The following is a 12684-nucleotide window of genomic DNA, read 5'->3' on the forward strand; positions in this document are numbered from 1 at the left end:
TCTACATCACACTCCTCCTATCCTCTCCTCATCACACTCCTCCTCTTCTATACCCCTCTACATCACACTCCTCCTCTCCTCCACATCACACTCCTCCTCTCCTCCACCCCTCTCTATCACACTCCTCCTCTTTTACACCCCTCTACATCACACTCCTCCTCTCCTCCACATCACACTCTTCCTCTCCTCCACATCACACTCCTCCTCTCCTCTCCACCACACTCCTCCTCTCCTCATCACACTCCTCCTCTTCTACACCCCTCTACATCACATTCCTCCTCTCCTCTCCATCACACTCCTCCTCTCCTCCACATCACACTCCTCCTCTTCTACACCCCTCTACATCACACTCCTCCTATCCTCTCCTCATCACACTCCTCCTCTTCTACACCCCTCTACATCACATTCCTCCTCTCCTCTCCATCACACTCATCCTCTCCTCCACATCACACTCCTCCTCTTCTACACCCCTCTACATCACATTCCTCCTCTCCTCTCCATCACACTCCTCCTCTCCTCCACATCACACTCCTCCTCTTCTACACCCCTCTACATCACACTCCTCCTCTCCTCTCCACCACACTCCTCCTCTCCTCATCACACTCCTCCTCTTCTACACCCCTCTACATCACATTCCTCCTCTCCTCTCCATCACACTCCTCCTCTCCTCCACATCACACTCCTCTCCTCCTCTACCCCTCTCCATCACACTCCTCCTCTCCTCTATCCCTCTCCATCACACTCTTCCTCTCCTCCACATCACACTCCTCCTCTTCTATACCCCTCTCCATCACACTCCTCCTCTCCACATCACACTCCCCCTCTTCTACACTCCTCCTCTCCTCCACACCTTTCTTTCACACTCCTCCTCTTCTACACCCCTCTCCATCACACTCCCCCTCTTCTACACGCTTCCACATCACACTTCTCCACCCCTCTACATCACACTCCTCCTCTTCTACACCCCTCTCCATCACACTCCTCCTCTTCTACACCCCTCTACATCACATTCCTCCTACTACATCCCTCTACATCACATTCCTCCTCTCCTCTCATCACACTCCTCCTCTTCATCACACTCCTCCTCTTCTACACCCCTCTCCATCACACTCCTCCTCTCCTCTCCACCACACTCATCCTCTCCTCTCCACCACACTCCTCCTCTTCTCTCCACCACACTCCTCCTCTCCTCTCCACCACACTCCTCCTCTCCTCTCCACCACACTCCTCCTCTCCTCTCCTCCACATCACACTCCTCCTCTTCTACACCCCTCCACATCACACTCCTCTCCTCCTCTACCCCTCTCCATCACACTCCTCCTCTCCTCTATCCCTCTCCATCACACTCTTCCTCTCCTCCACATCACACTCCTCCTCTTCTATACCCCTCTCCATCACACTCCTCCTCTCCACATCACACTCCCCCTCTTCTACACTCCTCCTCTCCTCCACACCTTTCTTTCACACTCCTCCTCTTCTACACCCCTCTCCATCACACTCCCCCTCTTCTACACGCTTCCACATCACACTTCTCCACCCCTCTACATCACACTCCTCCTCTTCTACACCCCTCTCCATCACACTCCTCCTCTTCTACACCCCTCTACATCACATTCCTCCTACTACATCCCTCTACATCACATTCCTCCTCTCCTCTCATCACACTCCTCCTCTTCATCACACTCCTCCTCTTCTACACCCCTCTCCATCACACTCCTCCTCTCCTCTCCACCACACTCATCCTCTCCTCTCCACCACACTCCTCCTCTTCTCTCCACCACACTCCTCCTCTCCTCTCCACCACACTCCTCCTCTCCTCTCCACCACACTCCTCCTCTCCTCTCCTCCACATCACACTCCTCCTCTTCTACACCCCTCCACATCACACTCCTCCTCTTCTACACCCCTCTACATCACACTCCTCCTCTCCTCTCCATCACACTCCTCCTCTTATACACCCCTCTACATCACACTCCTCCTCTCCTCTACATCACACTCCTGCTCTTCTACACCCCTCTACATCACACTTCTCCTCTCCTCTACATCACACTCCTCCTCTTCTACACCCCTCCACATCACACTCCTCCTCCCCTCCACATCACACTCCTCCTCCCCTCCACCCCTCTAGATCACACTCCTCCTCTCCTCAACATCACACTCCTCCTCTCCTCTACATCACACTCCTCCTCTCCTCTACATCACACTCCTCCTCTCCTCTACATCACACTCCTCCTCTACACCCCTCCACATCACTCTCCTCCTCTTCTACACCCCTCTCCATCACACTCCTCCTCTTCTACACCCCTCTCCATCACACTCCTCCTCTTCTACACCCCTCTCCATCACACTCCTCCTCTCCTCTCCATCACACTCCTCTTCTACACCCCTCTCCATCACACTCCTCCTCTCCATCACACTCCTCCTCTTCTACACCCTTCTACATCACACTCTCTGTCTGTCCCTCCCTCTCTCTCTGACCCGCCCTCTCTCTCTCTAGTTCAGGTATTCCCGAACTGGGGTACGTACAATGCCATCGGGGGTACGCCAAATAAAAATGTGATTCACTTCTTTCTTTCTTTAATTTTTATACTGTCTGGGTGAGGTTTTTGTCTCACCTGAGTATCCTCGTTTTACTGTCTGGGTGAGGTTTTTGTCTCACCTGAGTATCCTCGTTTTACTGTCTGGGTGAGGTTTTTGTCTCACCTGAGTATCCTCGTTTTACTGTCTGGGTGAGGTGTTTGTCTCACCTGAGTATCCTCGTTTTACTGTCTGGGTGAGGTTTTTGTCTCACCTGAGTATCCTCGTTTTACTGTCTGGGTGAGGTTTTTGTCTCACCTGAGTATCCTCGTTTTACTGTCTGGGTGAGGTGTTTGTCTCACCTGAGTATCCTCGTTTTACTGTCTGGGTGAGGTTTTTGTCTCACCTGAGTATCCTCGTTTTACTGTCTGGGTGAGGTTTTTGTCTCACCTGAGTATCCTCGTTTTACTGTCTGGGTGAGGTTTTTGTCTCACCTGAGTATCCTCGTTTTACTGTCTGGGTGAGGTTTTTGTCTCACCTGAGTATCCTCGTTTTACTGTCTGGGTGAGGTGTTTGTCTCACCTGAGTATCCTCGTTTTACTGTCTGGGTGAGGTTTTTGTCTCACCTGAGTATCCTCGTTTTACTGTCTGGGTGAGGTTTTTGTCTCACCTGAGTATCCTCGTTTTACTGTCTGGGTGAGGTGTTTGTCTCACCTGAGTATCCTCGTTTTACTGTCTGGGTGAGGTTTTTGTCTCACCTGAGTATCCTCGTTTTACTGTCTGGGTGAGGTTTTTGTCTCACCTGAGTATCCTCGTTTTACAGTCTGGGTGAGGTGTTTGTCTCACCTGAGTATCCTCGTTTTACTGTCTGGGTGAGGTGTTTGTCTCACCTGAGTATCCTCGTTTTACAGTCTGGGTGAGGTGTTTGTCTCACCTGAGTATCCTCGTTTTACAGTCTGGGTGAGGTTTTTGTCTCACCTGAGTATCCTCGTTTTACTGTCTGGGTGAGGTTTTTGTCTCACCTGAGTATCCTCGTTTTACTGTCTGGGTGAGGTTTTTGTCTCACCTGAGTATCCTCGTTTTACTGTCTGGGTGAGGTGTTTGTCTCACCTGAGTATCCTCGTTTTACTGTCTGGGTGAGGTTTTTGTCTCACCTGAGTATCCTCGTTTTACTGTCTGGGTGAGGTTTTTGTCTCACCTGAGTATCCTCGTTTTACTGTCTGGGTGAGGTGTTTGTCTCACCTGAGTATCCTCGTTTTACTGTCTGGGTGAGGTTTTTGTCTCACCTGAGTATCCTCGTTTTACTGTCTGGGTGAGGTTTTTGTCTCACCTGAGTATCCTCGTTTTACAGTCTGGGTGAGGTGTTTGTCTCACCTGAGTATCCTCGTTTTACTGTCTGGGTGAGGTGTTTGTCTCACCTGAGTATCCTCGTTTTACAGTCTGGGTGAGGTGTTTGTCTCACCTGAGTATCCTCGTTTTACAGTCTGGGTGAGGTTTTTGTCTCACCTGAGTATCCTTGTTTTACAGTCTGGGTGAGGTGTTTGTCTCACCTGAGTATCCTCGTTTTACAGTCTGGGTGAGGTTTTTGTCTCACCTGAGTATCCTCGTTTTACTGTCTGGGTGAAGTTTTTGTCTCACCTGAGTATCCTCGTTTTACTGTCTGGGTGAGGTGTTTGTCTCACCTGAGTATCCTCGTTTTACTGTCTGGGTGAGGTTTTTGTCTCACCTGAGTATCCTCGTTTTACTGTCTGGGTGAGGTGTTTGTCTCACCTGAGTATCCTCGTTTTACAGTCTGGGTGAGGTGTTTGTCTCACCTGAGTATCCTCGTTTTACAGTCTGGGTGAGGTTTTTGTCTCACCTGAGTATCCTCGTTTTACTGTGGGTGAGGTTTTTGTCTCACCTGAGTATCCTCGTTTTACTGTCTGGGTGAGGTGTTTGTCTCACCTGAGTATCCTCGTTTTACTGTCTGGGTGAGGTGTTTGTCTCACCTGAGTATCCTCGTTTTACTGTCTGGGTGAGGTGTTTGTCTCACCTGAGTATCCTCGTTTTACAGTCTGGGTGAGGTTTTTGTCTCACCTGAGTATCCTCGTTTTACTGTGGGTGAGGTTTTTGTCTCACCTGAGTATCCTCGTTTTACTGTCTGGGTGAGGTGTTTGTCTCACCTGAGTATCCTCGTTTTACTGTGGGTGAGGTTTTTGTCTCACCTGAGTATCCTCGTTTTACTGTCAAAAATAAAATGCAAACGTCTAGTGTTCAGCGAGAATGTCCAATACAGGTAACCTAGTCAAATAATTAATATCCAATCACATTAACCGTTACTCTCTCTCAGGAATTCCACTAACGGTCCGTATGTAGCCAAACGTAGCTGCTGCTCATTCCGTTTGCTCCAAAAGGTATTAAGGTTTTAAAAAAGTAAGGCCCTGCGTCCATAGAGACACATACCAGCTCTACTGGTGGTACTGCTACTACTACTAAGACATCATACTGCTACTACCAGCAGTACTACACCTGCACCTGTCGACCACACAAGTTGTTCTGCTTCCCACGAGCACATCCAATGCAAGCATCAGTAATTCTACATTTGTTGTTTGCCCAGCTAGCATGGACACTGACAGCTGTGAATCTGATGCAGCCGAAGAGCTACTGCCCCCTTACCTGGGAAAGTACCGAGCAACAGACAGGGATGTAGGAGAACTACGTTGATTTGGGGTTCACTTATATTGGGAGTAATGCCTTTCCTCAGCCACAGTGTGTTATATGTGCAAAAGTACTATCTCACAACTCAATGAAACCTTCACTCTTGTACAGACATTTAGAAACAAAACATGCCAATTTGAAAAATAAGCCACAGGAGTGTTTTGAGCGAGAAATAAGGTGACTTTCGAGTAGTAAGACTGTATAAAAGCAACAGATACCATTAATAAGAAGGGGCTAGAAGAGTCTTATATGGTGAGCTACCGACGGCTAGGACAGGCAAGACCCATACTATTGTAGAGGACATAATTCTTCCTGCTGCCGCGGATATGGCTGGGACAATGGGGAAAAGGCCAACAAAAACTATACAGACAATGCCTTCATCAAACACTTTCACGACGCATCAGTGACATGGCAGGGGATGTTTTGAAACAATTACTGCTTCACATACAAGCCAGTGAATTCTATGTGTTACAGCTGGATGAGTCAACAGACGTGGCGGGCCTGGCACAGCTCCTGGTATATGTCTGTTACAGCTGGATGAGTCAACAGACGTGGAGGGCCTGGCACAGCTCCTGGTATATGTCTGTTACAGCTGGATGAGTCAACAGACGTGGCGGGCCTGGCACAGCTCCTGGTATATGTCTGTTACAGCTGGACGAGTCAACAGGCCTGGCACAGCTCCTGGTATATGTCTGTTACAGCTGGACGATTCAACAGGCCTGGCACAGCTCCTGGTATATGTCTGTTACAGCTGGATGAGTCAACAGACGTGGCGGGCCTGGCACAGCTCCTGGTATATGTCTGTTACAGCTGGATGAGTCAACAGACGTGGTGGGCCTGGCACAGCTCCTGGTATATGTCTGTTACAGCTGGATGAGTCAACAGACGTGGCGGGCCTGGCACAGCTCCTGGTATATGTCTGTTACAGCTGGACGAGTCAACAGGCCTGGCACAGCTCCTGGTATATGTCTGTTACAGCTGGATGAGTCAACAGACGTGGCGGGCCTGGCACAGCTCCTGGTATATGTCTGTTATGTTTACGGGGTCAATTAAGGAAGACATCCTCTTCTACAAACCACTGGAAACCAGGACAACAGGAGAGGATATTTTTAAAGTACTGGACAGCTTTGTGACATCAAATGGATTTTGGTGGTCAAGATGTGTTGGTATCTGTACTGATGGTGCAAAAGCCATGACAGGGAGACATAGTGGAGTGGTAATGTGTGTAAGCTGTTGTTCCCTACAGGGAGACATAGTGGACTGGTAACGTGTGTAAGCTGTTGCTCCCTACAGGGAGACATAGTGGACTGGTAACGTGTGTAAGCAGCTGCTCCCTACAGGGAGACATAGTGGAGTGGTAACGTGTGTAAGCTGTTGTCCCCTACAGGGAGACATAGTGGAGTGGTAACGTGTGTAAGCAGCTGCTCCCTACAGGGAGACATAGTGGACTGGTAACGTGTGTAAGCTGTTGTCCCCTACAGGGAGACATAGTGGACTGGTAACGTGTGTAAGCTGTTGTTCCCTACAGGGAGACATAGTGGACTGGTAACGTGTGTAAGCTGTTGTTCCCTACAGGGAGACATAGTGGAGTGGTAACGTGTGTAAGCTGTTGTTCCCTACAGGGAGACATAGTGGACTGGTAACGTGTGTAAGCTGTTGCTCCCTACAGGGAGACATAGTGGAGTGGTAACGTATGCAAGAATTTGCTCTCGACGCTACTTGGGTTCACTGCAGCATCCACCGAGAGGCTCTTGCTGCCAAGGGAATGGCTGACAGCTTGAAAGATGTTTTGGGCACGATAGTGAAAATGGTTAACTTCGTTAAATCAAGGCCCCTGAACTCTCGTGTATTTTCTGCGTTAGGCAATGCTACGGGCAGCGACCATGTAACGCTTTTACAACATACAGAAGTGCGCTGGTTATCAAGGGGCAAAGTACTGACACGTTTTTGTTAAATTGAGAGACCAGCTTAAAGTTGTCTGACCACTTGCATGATGACGTGTGTTTAATGACTACATATGATGCCGTGTGTTTAATGTCTACACACGTGTGACGTGTGTTTCTCACACGACTGACCTATCTGGGTGATGTTTTTTCTCGCCTGAATGATCTGAATCTAGGATTACAGTGACTCTCCTCAACTATATTCAATATGCAGGACAAACTTGAGGGTATGATTAAGAAGTTGGAGCTCTTCTCTGTTGGCATTAACAAGGACAACACACAGGTCTTTCCATCATTTTATAATTTGTTGTGTGAAAATTAACTCAAGCTTACGGACCATATCAAATGTGATATAGGGAAGCACCTGAGTGAGTTGGGTGCGTAATTACACAGGTACTTTCCCGAAACGGTCGACACAAACAACTCGATTCGTTATCCCTTTCATGCCCTGCCTCCAGTCCACTGCCTCCAGTCCACTGCCTCCAGTCCACCAATATCTGAACAAGAGAGCCTCATCAGAATTTCAACAAGCGGTTCTGTGAAAATGTAATTTAATCAGAAGCCACTGCCAGATTTCTGGATAGGGCTGCGCTCAGAGTATCCTGCCTTGGCAAATCGCACTGTTAAGACACTGATGCCCTTTGCAACCACGTACCTATGTGAGAGTGGGTTCTCGGCCCTCACTAGCATGAAAACTAAATACAGGCTCAGACTGTGTGTGGAAAATGATTTAAGACAGACTCTTTTCTATGTGTGGCAGGCTTACAATGATTGTGCTAGAGGGGAACACAGCTGGAGGTTCAACGTCTGAATAGGATACAGGACTATACGTTTGGGAACCACTGCACTAGTTGATTTAGCTGAGTCTGTTTGGACTCCGCTAAATCAATATTGACTTTCTACAATCAAAGTAAACAAACACAAGGTGAAGGGACGGAGTAGTGCTGCTTGGATAGACAGTCTATCATGGCAGTTCTGGAGCTCTGGTCTGAGACAGTCTATCATGGCAGTTCTGGAGCTCTGGTCTGAGACAGTCTTTATCATGGCAGTTCTGGAGCTCTGGTCTGAGACAGTCTTTATCATGGCAGCTCTGGAGCTCTGGTCTGAGACAGTCTTTATCATGGCAGCTCTGGAGCTCTGGTCTGAGACAGTCTATCATGGCAGTTCTGGAGCTCTGGTCTGAGACAGTCTTTATCATGGCAGTTCTGGAGCTCTGGTCTGAGACAGTCTTTATCATGGCAGTTCTGGAGCTCTGGTCTGAGACAGTCTTTATCATGGCAGCTCTGGAGCTCTGGTCTGAGACAGTCTATCATGGCAGTTCTGGAGCTCTGGTCTGAGACAGTCTTTATCATGGCAGTTCTGGAGCTCTGGTCTGAGACAGTCTTTATCATGGCAGCTCTGGTCTGAGACAGTCTTTATCATGGCAGCTCTGGAGCTCTGGTCTGAGACAGTCTATCATGGCAGCTCTGGTCTGAGACAGTCTTTATCATGGCAGCTCTGGTCTGAGACAGTCTTTATCATGGCAGCTCTGGTCTGAGACAGTCTATCATGTCAGCTCTGGTCTGAGACAGTCTTTATCATGGCAGCTCTGGTCTGAGACAGTCTATCATGGCAGCTCTGGTCTGAGACAGTCTTTATCATGGCAGCTCTGGTCTGAGACAGTCTATCATGGCAGCTCTGGTCTGAGACAGTCTTTATCATGGCAGCTCTGGTCTGAGACAGTCTTTATCATGGCAGCTCTGGTCTGAGACAGTCTATCATGTCAGCTCTGGTCTGAGACAGTCTTTATCATGGCAGCTCTGGTCTGAGACAGTCTATCATGGCAGCTCTGGTCTGAGACAGTCTATCATGTCAGCTCTGGTCTGAGACAGTCTTTATCATGGCAGCTCTGGTCTGAGACAGTCTATCATGGCAGCTCTGGTCTGAGACAGTCTATCATGGCAGCTCTGGTCTGAGACAGTCTATCATGGCAGCTCTGGTCTGAGACAGTCTATCATGGCAGCTCTGGTCTGAGACAGTCTATCATGGCAGCTCTGGTCTGAGACAGTCTATCATGGCAGCTCTGGTCTGAGACAGTCTATCATGGCAGCTCTGGTCTGAGACAGTCTATCATGGCAGCTCTGGTCTGAGACAGTCTATCATGTCAGCTCTGGTCTGAGACAGTCTATCATGGCAGCTCTGGTCTGAGACAGTCTATCATGGCAGCTCTGGTCTGAGACAGTCTTTATCATGGCAGCTCTGGTCTGAGACAGTCTATCATGTCAGCTCTGGTCTGAGACAGTCTATCATGGCAGCTCTGGTCTGAGACAGTCTATCATGGCAGCTCTGGTCTGAGACAGTCTATCATGGCAGCTCTGATCTGAGACAGTCTATCATGGCAGCTCTGGTCTGAGACAGTCTATCATGGCAGCTCTGGTCTGAGACAGTCTTTATCATGGCAGCTCTGGTCTGAGACAGTCTATCATGTCAGCTCTGGTCTGAGACAGTCTATCATGGCAGCTCTGGTCTGAGACAGTCTATCATGGCAGCTCTGGTCTGAGACAGTCTTTATCATGGCAGCTCTGGTCTGAGACAGTCTTTATCATGGCAGCTCTGGTCTGAGACAGTCTTTATCATGGCAGCTCTGGTCTGAGACAGTCTTTATCATGGAAGTTCTGGTCTGAGACAGTCTATCATGGCAGCTCTGGTCTGAGACGGTCTTTATCATGGCAGCTCTGGTCTGAGACAGCCTTTATCATGGCAGCTCTGGTCTGAGACAGCCTTTATCATGGCAGCTCTGGTCTGAGACAGTCTATCATGGCAGCTCTGGTCTGAGACAGTCTTTATCATGACAGTTCTGGAGCACACACATACACACACCTTTTAATGTCCCTCACTGTTTGTTTTTAGTCAACTTTGCATAACTCTCCTCATAGACGTTCAGACTAAACTTCACAATATTACATCAACATCAGATGAGATATGATGGACGTGAGGTCAAAGGGATGTTTCAACACTGTGGATGAGAACCGTTTTGTACTTCTGTCTGTTCCTCTGATACTGCACTCTCTACTGGAGAAGAGCATTCACTGAGATGCACTGTGCATATACACACCCACATACACAATCACGCACACTAACACACTAACACACACACACACACACACTATCACACACACACACACACACACACGCACACTAACACACACACACACACACACACGCACACTATCACACACGCACACTAACACACACAGCCACGGGACCAGTTAAGTGTACAGAGCCAATCAAGGCTAGCAGCCCAAAGACAGCTGGTCACAGAAGAGCAATGCTGTGTGTGTGTGTGTGTGTGTGTGTGTGTGTGTGTGTGTGTGTGTGTGTGTGTGTGTGTGTGTGTGTGGAGTCAGTTCCTGGCGTATACAGTTGTTCAGCGAGCCAGAACCCTGCAGTACTTTCCCCCTTCTCCTCTCCAACTCTGTGACGATGAGGAAAGTAGTAGTTTATATCCCTCGGTACGTGTGGTTTGTACCCCTCCTGTGTGTAGAGCACTGACAGTGAGTGTGTGGCCTTCAATCCCACAGCTACCTTGATTCATAAGGCTCCTGAGATCTGCTGAGGAGGAACAAGGACAAGGCAATGTTTCCATCATGCAATCAGTGATCTGAGGCTGTGTTCCAAATGGCCCCTATATTCCCTGTAGTGCACTACTTCTGATTAGGGCCCATAGGGCTCTTACTGACCCTTTAAAAAAAATTTTTTTAACAGGATGTGATGTCACAGTAATGGAAAAGTCTGCAATGTTATCTGGGCTTGCTGAGCACACACATACAAACATACACTCAGCTCTGCCATTACTGCTGATATTAACTGGGTCCCATGCAGGCAGGATGACATCACCATGGTTTGCCCTATGAAAACACTGGACAGACTGTTCCCAAAACAGCCAATAAAGAGATGTACAGAACCCCATGGGCCCTGGTCAAACGTAGTGCACTAAATAAGGAATAGGGTGTCATTCGGGAGGCGACCGCAGTCCCCTTCTATAGGACCACGGCTGAAGTCAGAGAGATGTGGGCCAGTCCCCTTCTATAGGGCCAAGGCTGAAGTCAGAGAGGTGTGGGTCAGTCCCCTTCTATAGGACCAAGGCTGAAGTCAGAGAGATGTGGGTCAGTCCCCTTCTATAGGGCTGAAGTCAGAGAGGTGTGGGTCAGTCCCCTTCTATAGGGCTGAAGTCAGAGAGATGTGGGTCAGTCCCCTTCTATAGGACCAAGGCTGAAGTCAGAGAGGTGTGGGTCAGTCCCCTTCTATAGGACCAAGGCTGAAGTCAGAGAGGTGTGGGTCAGTCCCCTTCTATAGGGCTGAAGTCAGAGAGGTGTGGGTCAGTCCCCTTCAATAAGGGCTGAAGTCAGAGAGGTGTGTGTCAGTCCCCTTCTATAGGACCAAGGCTGAAGTCAGAGAGATGTGGGTCAGTCCCCTTCTATAGGACCAAGGCTGAAGTCAGAGAGGTGTGGGTCAGTCCCTTTCTATAGGACCACGGCTGAAGTCAGAGAAGTGTGGGTCAGTCCCCTTCTATAGGGCTGAAGTCAGAGAGGTGTGGGTCAGTCCCCTTCTATAGGACCAAGGCTGAAGTCAGAGAGATGTGGGTCAGTCCCCTTCTATAGGGCTGAAGTCAGAGAGGTGTGGGTCAGTCCCCTTCTATATGACCAAGGCTGAAGTCAGAGAGGTGTGGGTCAGTCCCCTTCTATAGGGCTGAAGTCAGAGAGGTGTGGGTCAGTCCCCTTCTATATGACCAAGGCTGAAGTCAGAGAGATGTGGGCCAGTCCCTTTCTATAGGGCCAAGGCTGAAATCAGAGGGGTGTGGGCCAGTCCCTTTCTATAGGGCCATGGCTGAAATCAGAGGGGTGTGGGCTGAGGGGTGTGGGCTGTGGGAGACTGTGGCTTTAAATAATCCAGAAGTCTTTAAGAGTGTACTTGAGAGATATGCCTACAATTACCAGATAATCCCATTGCCTGTACAGTTATCAGATAATCCTATTGCCTGTACAGTTATCAGATAATCCTATTGCCTGTACAGTTATCAGATAATCCTATTGCCTGTACAGTTATCAGATAATCCCATTGCCTGTACAGTTATCATATTATCATATTGCCTGTACAGTTATCAGATAATCCTATTGCCTGTACAGTTATCAGATAATCCCATTGCCTGTACAGTTATCAGATAATCATATTGCCTGTACAGTTATCAGATAATCCTATTGCCTGTACAGTTATCAGATAATCATATTGCCTGTACAGTTATCAGATAATCCCATTGCCTGTACAGTTATCAGATAATCCTAATCCTGTACAGTTATCAGATAATCCTAATCCTGTACAGTTATCAGATAATCCCATTGCCTGTACAGTTATCAGATAATCCTAATCCTGTACAGTTATCAGATAATCCTATTGCCTGTACAGTTATCAGATAATCCTAAACCTGTACAGTTATCAGATAATCCTATTGCCTGTACAGTTATCAGATAATCCTATTGCCTGTACAGTT

The sequence above is a fragment of the Oncorhynchus clarkii genome, chromosome 13 (genome assembly GCF_045791955.1).
Source record: "Oncorhynchus clarkii lewisi isolate Uvic-CL-2024 chromosome 13, UVic_Ocla_1.0, whole genome shotgun sequence".
Taxonomy (NCBI): Eukaryota; Metazoa; Chordata; class Actinopteri; order Salmoniformes; family Salmonidae; genus Oncorhynchus; species Oncorhynchus clarkii.